This window comes from Euprymna scolopes, chromosome 12 (genome assembly GCF_053919585.1).
Source record: "Euprymna scolopes isolate OS-2025 chromosome 12, ASM5391958v1, whole genome shotgun sequence".
Taxonomy (NCBI): Eukaryota; Metazoa; Mollusca; class Cephalopoda; order Sepiida; family Sepiolidae; genus Euprymna; species Euprymna scolopes.
This window is the reverse complement of record NC_136493.1, coordinates 134552712-134564100: the sequence shown is the minus strand read 5'-3', so window position 1 is coordinate 134564100 and position 11389 is coordinate 134552712. Positions and strand designations below refer to the sequence as shown.

General features: G+C 34.2%; 1 pseudogene; it reads left to right on the top strand.

Moving 5' to 3' along the window:
* The first annotated feature begins 801 nt into the window (after positions 1-801).
* LOC145291683 (5S ribosomal RNA) lies at positions 802-920 on the top strand (annotated as a pseudogene).
* The last annotated feature ends 10469 nt before the right edge of the window (positions 921-11389 follow it).

Below are 11389 nucleotides of genomic sequence, written 5' to 3'. Positions count from 1 at the left end.
AAACCGCTGGTATTCTCTCGGTGTATGTGGTCCGGATTTCGAATCTCGCTAGATTCAGCCACTTATCAGAGTTGTAGATGACGAAACAAGTGTCAGTGGATGATTATATTTTAAAACAATATATATGCCACACCCCATTTTGGGGTACCAAATTGGTCAAAGGGAAAATTATTCCCAACTCGCATTTAGGTAAAAATGCACTTTTGTATAAATAATTAAATTCATTAAAAAAATATCGCAAAACAAAAATAAATAGCATCTACAAAAAACGCGATACATTCATCAGTCATGCAAGATAGCCTAGTGGTAGAGATTTATGCTTCTTACCATGGGGTCCTGATTTTGAATCGCTAGATTCAGCCACTCTGATGAGTTGTAGACAACGAAACACATGTCAGTGGATAATTATGTTTTAACAATGCCTGTTATATTGTGAAATCTCCATTGAGCCTATAACTACATGTAAACAAAACACAGATTGCATCAGCAGGAGCAGAGACACCCAAGCATCAGGAGCAGCCACTGATACAACAGCGTTGATTCATAAACAACAATGGCGCCGACCAGTGCTTAACTACGATGTTCGATCGATTTTTAACGATGCATTAAATTGTCAGAAACTATGCTTTTTGTACCCATCCTTCCACTACGATGCACAGTTCATTACAGCAAAGAATTATCGGGCAAAACACACTGCACAAGGCAATAGCTATGCTAAGAGAGAGAAGGCCAGGAGATTTCGACAGATAGGGTATGAATATATGTGATTAAAAATATTTATAAAAGGGTCATAAATGACAAATATACGGCATAATCACGTTGACACACTGGTTCCCATCAGATCACCGAAGTTAAGCAACGTTGATCCTGGTCATTACTAAAATGGGTGACCAATTTGGGAAGTCCAGGTGCTGTATGTAGGAGGACGTAGACACCTCCCTGCAAAAAGTTGCAAAAACCTAACGTTGTCATCTCCCCTAATGGGAATATACATACGACTGGGGACCGCTTGTGAATTTCATACTCCCATGAAACTTCCTCCTTCGGAGGTAGCCGGTTAAACCCTGAATAGGGTTGGTGCTGACTGCGCATACACACACAAATGACAAACTCAGTCTAAATTCACAGACAAACTAAGCAACCTCTTTCCCACAGAAGAGACATAGCAAGCCTGTCGTTGTTCTATCGTTATTTCCATGGCAAGTGCTCGTCTAAGCTCCATTCTCTGTTCCCCCCTCGCAAATCTTTTTCAAAAAACACCCGACTAGCTGAAACCACCGTCAATAATTTTCCCCACTCCTTATCTGTGCCTAAATCAAAACGTAGATTCCATGAACAAAGCTTCTGTCTTAGAACTGCACGCCTGTGGAACGCTTGCCTGTTTCCCTCCCGACTTCAACCTGGATGTCTTCAAGTCCAACACAAACAAATTCCTGATGAACCGCCCCCCTAAGTAATGACACCTTACCAATTCTCCAATACTATTGCTACACTATCCCTTTGATTACTGTACACACAATAACGCTTATCCCCGAGTGGCCATTGGGCCTTGATAAGTGGTGAACTCCATGTAAAAAAAAAAAAAAAAAAAAGAAATAAAACAACTGTGGAATCAGAGAAACAAACATTTCCATACAGCAAGGCTAACCATATCATTATGACATATTTGACAGCAAAAGTTTTCTATTGTTCACACTTGAACTATGTGTCTACAACTATGTCCGCACACGCAATAAAGGGCTTGCTGCTTCAGCTGACCAACAGTGGTAGCGGAGGTGATGCTACAACTCATAGGCTTTACTCTCCTCTAACAACAGCAGTAGCAGCAGCTAACTTGAATGTCTTCGCCCTTTCCTTTTCATAGTAGGATAGGTTATTTGCCCACCGATGGCACCAATAGACTTTAATGACAAGGACTTTGATATTTTCTTCTTCGCGGAAATCCTAATGACAAGAGACATTTTCAACCATTTCTTTTCAATAAATATTTAATTGAATACTCTGTCTTTCTTGCTGTCATAGGCTAAATTCGTTATTGTAATCGTCGTTATCAGGTATTAAGATACAATACTTTGTGACAACGATATAACAACTAGTGCCAAAAGTATCCCTCCCCCAAGAAATCTGACAAGCAGCAAAATCCCACCTCTACACTGTAGAAATCCGTTGATGTCGTAAAGCCTTCTACTCAAATAGCTTCTTCCCTTGAAGACTTGAACTGCTAAACTTTTAGGCCTCTGCTTCCCTGACTGTACTGACATGCAGAAGTTCAAGTGTAATGTGAACAAGCATCTTACTGCCCAACTCCTTACATAGTATCCCTGCAAATCTGCTCCCTATTAGTATTCTCTTACGAAGTTAAGGTGAATAAACAGTTAAAAAAAAAAAAACAACAAACAAACAAAAAACAATTACTCGAATGTTTTGTGTGAGAAAAATTACGGCGTTTGTTAGGGACTGCCAAAACTCACCACAGAATTACCCCACCCTATATGTAACACGATGTAACGTTATTATAAATTAATATTATCAGTATAACTTTTGTACCATTTAAAAGAAGAAGGGCAAAATAAACCAGTAATAATTAAAAAAGTTTTTTTTTCATCAAACGAAAATAATGAAACTGCGAGACGAAAATCGTGTTTACATAATTGGTGCTTTAAAATAACGTTCCCATGTAGTAGACATTCCGAACATGAAAACATACTCGTATTTAATAAATCTAGCAAAAATCAACTAATGGTCAGATTTTCGTAAAATTTTCGATACTTATCCATTTTAGAATGAAATTACATATAAGGTGCAGTTTTCGTAAAATATACGAGGGGAATATTTTTTAAGTGCGTGCCCCCCCCCCTATTTAATTTTTCGAAATTTGAACAAAATATATTTAAATCTTTCGAAATTTCTAATTATTATGAAACATAAGAGTTCAAATAAGTAAAAAGTATTTATATTTAAAAAATTTAAATACACATATTGAACAAAAATTTTCCTTGAAGTTGCAATTAAAAAATTGATATAAGATTAATATTATTATGTTTTTTTTTTAATAGCGTTTTTTCGAATCAATATATACTATAATCAGTTGAATTGCCAAGAAAAAGAAACTTCGTAAATGTTAATTAATTTTTAAAAGATTAAAACGATTAAAATTCCATTATTTCAAAATGTTCCGTTACAACATAGATTTTTAATTAATTGTTTAATTTGTTTTTTTTTAAATATTAAGTTTTAATATAAACATGACTCTTTCTTGTCAGCTATTTTATCGCTAGATTAAAACCAATTTGAAAATATTATTGCACAATATTAAGCATTTTGTAGCCCCCCCCTCATATTTTGTTTGTCTCTTTTTACAGAACAAAATATGGAAGCCCGTAAGTAACCAAAAGAACATTCAGTAAAACCGTATTTCATATTTAATATACAAATGTTTATAATATTATTAATCTGTGTAAATTAAACTGTGTAAATCTTAAAACCTAACAAAATTATAACAAAGATTAATTATTAATTGCAGTTTGAAGAAGATAAACAAAGGTTTTTAAAAATCATTAAGTCGCTTCTGCTTTTCCATAGTTCGTATAGTACACACAAATCTGACATCACGGAAATGCGGTCCAATCTTCAAAATCGTTTGGCAGTGCCTTGCCTTGCCTAGCGTGTGTACAAAAAAGACGACAGATCAAACAAGGGAGATTTAAAAAAAAAAAAAAGTAATTAAAAAAATCATTTCCTCTTACAATTCTTAGAAAAATAGAATTACGTTCCTCAGAACAATGAATTAAGATTCCAAATGGCCTATAAATCTTTATTTCAAGTTATATATTTATCAGTTCAGCATAGAAAACAAAAAAGTATAACTGGAACTACTTAAAAATGCTTTCCATAAATACGCGACGCAAAGTGATCTAAGGGAAATAACTCTGCACATTTTTAAAACTATTTTACTCGATTTAAATTGTTTATTACATTCAAAGACTAAACTAAACAAGTAAATATAAGACATTGAATACTCCGCAAATAAAGCATATTCTTAAGTTTTAACTGTGACTAATTAATAAAGGTTCAATTTCTGTATACAGCATGTATTATAGGTGTAGACAGTTCAATATATCGGCCCCATTTTACTTCAAGATCGCGAGTTCAACCATCAAGGGAGATAACTTTTTACATCAAATTATGTGAAACTGAACTTTTCAAAAATTGATTTTAACAAAGATTTTCTCGTGCCTATCTAAAATCCCCGCTTCTGAAACAATAAAAATAAAGAAACATCTATATGAAGAATGCACTGGTGAAGGAGAGAAAATATCGAATACCAAAAATCACGTAAATTAATCGAGTAGTTTTATTTCTAAATATATATTTTTTTAATTTCAAATTTTATGGCTAAAGGATGAGTGACAATCTCACAATGCCATCTTGAAAACAGCTTGAATGAACAATGGAAAAAAAAAACTTCAAATAATTAAAACTTGCGAAATTTTAGAAAGCCATTCTTACAATTGAGAGAGGTGGGCGGAGGCATTGAAAAAATTTATGTTTGCTTAAAAATTATTTTCTTTATAAAAAGAAAACTACTTGATCAATTTATGCGATCTTGTAGAGTTGAATGTAATAATCAAAGAGGAAAGCGCCCCCGTGTGTGTGTGTGTGTCGTGCGATCATACAACTTAGCTTCGGATGGGATCTGAGAGAAAGAGAAATTAAAGATGGCAGCCATGGATTTATAAGGTGTAGTCTCGTAGAATCTCACAAGATCTCATCTTCCACTGCACATGTATGCAAATGGAATGGGGGCAGTTTTCTGATAAAATATCTGTTGGCAGAGGCAGTGGGGAGAGACGTGCTGGAAGTTGAGAGAGAAAGTTGTCAGTAACGAATTCTAGCTGGACTTTTGCGCATTGTATTTGGTTTATTTTGTTTTGTTGTTTACCAGCCCATTTAACGTCAGATCTTTAGAGTCTGATGTTTTCTAGGCATGGGCAATGATGGTGGAAAAAAGATAGGGTGACATAGTTTTGAAAGCCGACTTATCATAAGTTTTTGTATGTTTCCGACTATTTTTTAAAAATTGTATTTGAAAGATTAAAGACTAAAGTTAATTTCCAAAAGGAAAAAAATATTTGTACACGTGAAAAAAAAAAAAGTTATTATAAAAAATGTTTTCATAGTGACATTCGGAAACTGACAAATTCAGCTAAATTTTGAAGTTTAATAAATTCATTGTAAAAATGACTGTAATAATAATATAATATTTTTTTGGTGGGAACTTTTATGCTTAATAATTATTGATTTAATAATACACCTGTAGCAGTCACAAATTATCTATTTTCTCTTGTAAATTCGCTGAGTGATTCAGCCACACACTGACCAATCGGTTGGGGGATGCATTGATTCATCTGTTCCCTAAGAAATTTCTTCAGCCCTTTTTGGAAAAGACAGTCAGGCAGAGAGAAGTAATCAGCAGAGAAGCCAAACATCTCTCTTTCTCTCTCGTCCTTGTCCACTCGACATTCCAGCATCAACAATTTTCACTAACACTAACTGCTGCCAACCTAAGACTACACTAAGAACGGCTTCCTGACTTACAGACCCAAAGAACCTTCTATTTCTTCTTTACTCGACCTGGACACAGTCCAACTTTCAACTTAAATAAATTCTTTCATTGTTTTGTTTTAAAAAGGTTTTATTATTTGTTCCATACTTTTGTGTTCAACGAATAATTATTTTTGTTATGGATGCCTACAAGCAAACCGTTCCCCTTAAACCCAAAACTGATCAAATGGCTAAGTAGAAACCTTTAACAGATTTATTTAACAACTTACAGGTCAAATAGTAATGGATGAGCCACTCGATATATTATCATTAAAAATCTGTGATTAGTCGTTACACTAAGATTAAATATAAAACTGACTCATAGGCATGAAAAGACTCTCATAAAAATAACAATACTAAGAATCCAGACACACAACTTTATATGACATTCAATACACCGATCATGTTTTAGGATACAACCCTAAAAAAACATTTACTAATTGATAATAATCAAAGATCAATAACGCTTTAAACTTACTGAATTGAATTATTGTACTGACTCTTTACAGTTGCTAAGGGTAACTTTGAAGTTGCTGTTTTAACTGCAGAGATGCAACGACAAACACTTCCTTGTGAATAGCCCAAATAATTTATTGTAAATGCAACTAAATTGTTTGTAATTATTATAGTTTCAACATTGATGTTGTGGATTAACTTGTCTGTATTCTTATTCCGGTTTATACCACATTATAAATATTCATGTAGATACTTGATCACGAATGATTTAATGAACATTTGATTGTAAATCGATTCCAATTTCTGTTGAATGCAATGGCTTTGATATGCACGATCAAAGTTGAATACACATCTGACGAAGGGAAATGTTCCTGAAATATCATATTGTAACTTTCATGAAAACACACTGACGAAAGTAGAAATATAATAAAAGGGTGCAAGTCTATAAATGGTCCACAAGTAATCTTTTTTACTATAAAAATCTGAAAAAAATCTTTATAATGTACGTACTTGTTACTGCATGAAAATGTCATATTCCAAAAATATTCGATGGTCTGCATGTACTGCCCTTGTTGACCCATATTTCCGCCAGGGGTCGTTAGTGGCGTTATCTCTCAAACAAGATGGTGCGTGGCTTTTTCTTCGATAAATCGTCCGATAATATTTAATTTTCTTAAATAAAAAAACTACTTGATCGATTTACGTGATTTTTGGAATATGACATTTTCATGCAGTAACAAGTACGTACATTATAAAGATTTTTTTCAGATTTTTATAGTAAAAAAGATTACTTGTGGACCATTTATAGACTTGCACCAATAAAAGTATATAAAAATATCCGCCTGTAACTACCGAACCTAGAGGAGAAAAAACGATATAATTTTTACATATATATATAAAGATAATTCTAATATCACATTTAATTTTATTAATAAAAAGTTAATCTACATCACTAATTCCACCGTTGTATGTTTTCATTTGCTCCGTTCGTGTTTATCCATTACACCTCGGCATTGTATTAGCTCCTCTAAATTTCCTTTGTATACATATTAAACAATGCTTCAGGCAAACCACATTAACCTTTAAACATTTGATAAATTTTATGACTGTCATTGAAGATATTTTGTATATCATAAATTTTGTAATAGTTGTGTCCCCTTGTTATAACTCTAAAGTTGAGAAGAGTTATTGCCCTTAGTTGTTATTCATTCTTTGTATAATGGCGTCTTAAATAAAGCATGTGTTGACCCAGCTCTCGTCTTATCTATTTATTATTTGCAGCTATCCTGACCGATTAACCCAAAAATATAACATGGTGTTAGAAACGGAATTAGAATTATTATACCAAAAATGAAACGAATTGGAATAATGAATGAATTGCTTCTAAAAAAACAAAAAAAAACAAAAAACAAAACAAAAAAAACAACAAAAAAAAACACTTGTGTAAACGCTAAACAAAAAAGATAAAATAATAATCTTTATACCATAAGATATAAGAAAAAATATAACATGGCAGCTTCATCTCAAGTTCCTCCACCAACAATAGACTGGTCCAGCACAAACCTTGCCAAATCAATGGACAGATTTATTCAGCAAATCAGGCTGAATTTTGATGTCCCTACGTGTGATGTTGACATCGTCAAACTTAGACATCTTTTATTATGGGCTGGTCACGAGAGATAGGAAACAAGTGATATTTGTTTTTTGGCATGAAGAAGAATGAACCGTCGAAAGGTATATTGAACACTTTAGACAATATACCAAACCAAGTTCAATTTTTTGTGTAGCAAAACACAATCTGCTGCCATGCAAACAAAAATCAAATGAATCGACACACCCGTTCTTGAAACGGCTTTACCAGATAGTCAAATAGTGTGGGTGTGACTAAATGGTGGAAGACAGCCTCATAATCGATCTCTTTATATTCGGCATTTATTTAAAGTCAGCGCAGAAATCTTTGAGTAAGGAAAGTAATGATCTCACTATAGCAAGAGCACTACACATAGTAGATACAGAGGAGGCGATTTGCAAGCAAATTGAAGCAATACACAGCCGCGTAGAAGAGAGCAGTGCGCATGCAATTCAGATTAAGAATAATAAAAAAAAAAACAATACGGTTTGGATATTGTGGTAAAGGACATCCTCGAAAAGAGTGTCCAGCAAAAGGAAACTCATGCATGATATCCAACACAAAAGGGATATTTTGCTAATATTTGCAACTCCCAGATGAAAACCAAAGCAAGTGGAAGAATAACACAGTGAAACAAAACCAGGAGAATCCACATGACGACACAAAATGAAAGTAATGTCAGTGGTTTGAATGAAGATATATATTTCTACACCATTCAACAGTTACCATCAACTACTACAGAGGCAACAGACAAATGCAGATAGAAGTCAATGCTAAGGTTGATAAATGTGCTTTGAGCAACCTTTTGCCCAAGGAAGTATATAAAAAAACTACATGTAGTACCATTCAAAGCGACAGTATTAAGGTTAATTGCTTTTCGTGGAACAGCAAGTGACCAAGAAGGAACCTATTAACTAGGACTAAGATTTTGCAACAGGTTTGTTGGTACAGCATTCCATGTTGTAAATTCATAAATGCGAATATTGATTGGAGTACATGCATCACAGGAGTTAAGATTATGACCCTGAAATTAGCTGTGACTTCAGTCATTATAGATACAAAAAATCGTCACGTTCAGACAAACGATGATCAAGCATCCTTGCAGAATACAAAACCAGTTCCACTGCCAAGATCAAATTGTAAAGGAAATCTAAATGAAAGAAAAAGGAATTTCCTGATATACTTGATTCTGTTGGATGCCTAAATGGCAAATAAAACGGAAGCCAGCGAAATGATGTAACAAGAAAGATATAATCGGCTCTCTTCCTGGTAATGCTTCAAAGCACTGATCCCATTGGGAGAGGGAGCTCACAATGTAACTAGGTGTAATCAATCTATTAATCTGTTAATCTGTTAATCTATTAATCTGTCTCTCTTTCTTTCTCATACGCACATACAAATAACCCCAGCAATTTAAAACAACGGTTTCCCTATGGTTCATCCGTGGATGTTCTTTTCTGTATAATAAATCTTTATTAAAAACTAAGCATTGGCGTTCGAGTGATTGCATGAACAGACGATCAAGACCATGGATTCCTGACGATGACGACAACGGGTACATAAGGGTTTATACACGGCACAAACATCTGAAACTCGTATAGACAGAAGAAATATGCTACTTCAAATTTAAACATTACAGACTGATCGGTTGACCGTGTGTGTGTGTGTGTGTGTGTGTGTGTGTGTGAGAGAGAGAGAGAGAGAGAGAGAGAGAGAGAGAGAGAGAGAGAGAGAGAGAGATGGTGCTACGTTGTAGGGGGTATAAGATCTATATATGTGTGTAAGGCACTGTATATAAAGTGTGGTGGGTGTATGATGAGTTGTGTATATGTTGAAATTTCTTCGTGTTGTCTAATGTTCATAAATGCTTACATATATACGTTACACACATATATACGTTACACACATATATACGTTATACACATATATACGTTACACACATATATACGTTACAGTTCAACAGGACATATAACAATTTAAGAACAAAATTTCCTTAGCAAGAAAGGGACATCGTCTGGGAGAATTATATCTTGCCAAACAGGAAAAAATTACCTTCATTCATCTGGGGTCTTGGTTGATGAATCTGCCAACAGCTGAAATGAACATTCCTTCCAAAGAAACGACCAGAAGTCTTCAGTTATATTTTCGGACAGCTTTTATTTCACTTTGTTTCCTTGTTGGAAGATTGCACGTTTGTCTTAGACTCTGCCCCCCCCCATATAGAGCTATTACAGACCTTGTCTCGAATACTCCAACTCTCTTTGTACGTCTAGCCCTCTTTCTAGTTCTGTCTCCTCCTTTCTCTGCTTGTGTATATGTGACTATTCCTTTGTGCTTACGTCACTCGACCACACAAAGACCCAGCACGTGACCTTCAGTTACGTTTACTGGTCAAAATTATTGTTTTTCCCTAGGTTTATGTCCGTCACTTTCTTTCCTTGTTATTGTTTCTAAGTTAAACAAAACATTTTACTAAACATTCCCTTGTTTCGAACATTCTCTCGGCATACTTTTTCTACACGACAGTTAAGAAAATAATAATAATGTTTATTATTTAAACATTTTACTTTTTTAATGATAATAGTCGATTTAGATAATCGACTATCAGCAAAGCCACCCGATGTTGGCCCGGCATAATCTAGCATTGGAGGAGAGAGTTTAAGCGAAAAAGTGATCTAGGCAGATACATTAGAAAAAAAAAAAAAAAAAAAAAGGAAAAACAGATAAATGAAGAGAAAGATAGACAGGGATATCAAGAGAGAGAGAGAGAGAGAGAGAGAGAGAGAGAGAGAGAGAGAGAGAGAGATGTAGAGAGCGACTGTTAGAAATGTGTGAACACATCTAGGAATGACAAGAGCAATGAAAATGTCATTTCAAACAAGCGTGACAGACCAGACAACAAAAATTAGTTGTCACAAACAGACGAGCGAATTGGTGAACAAAGTTCAGAAAGATGCATTTATATATATAAAAGTGAAAATTGTCTGTGTTTGTCTGTGTGTATACATTTCCCTACACAATAACTCTGTCAATTTTCAGTCTACAGACACGAGATTTGACATAAGGGGTATTGAGATTTGGGAAAATCTTTTTAATTGGTTTTCGGCCAGAAATTTGGCTGTCAAGGGGTCAAAGTTCAACGATTAGACCTTTGAAAACTCTACTAAACTCTTCTGCTAATTTTGGGTTTAAATACTTGAAATTTTAAATGTAGGTTATTTGAACATGGGTCAAACTTTTTAATTTGATTAGAGACAAAAACAATGAATATTAAGGGGTAAAAATTGGGGTCAAAGTTAAAAAATATTTGACCTCTGTGATCTCTACCAAATTACTCAGCCAATTTCTTGTCTAAATATTCGAAATTTTACATAAAGGGTATTTAGAGATAGGATAAGCTTTTTAATCGGTTTGGGTCGAAAATTTGAACTGTTAGGGGGTCAAAGTTCAAAAGATTTGACCTTTGTGTTCTCTAGCAAACTACTCAGCCAATTTTTGGTCTAAATATTTGAAATTTTACATAACGGTATTCAGACATGCAGCAAGCATTTTAATCAGTTTTGGAACGAAAATTTCGCTGTCAAAAGGTCAAAGTTGAAAGAGTTGACCTTTGCAGATTCTATCATACTCCACTAATTTTGTGTCTAAACACTTGAAATTTTAGATGTAGGTAACTTGGACATGAGTTAAACTTTTTAT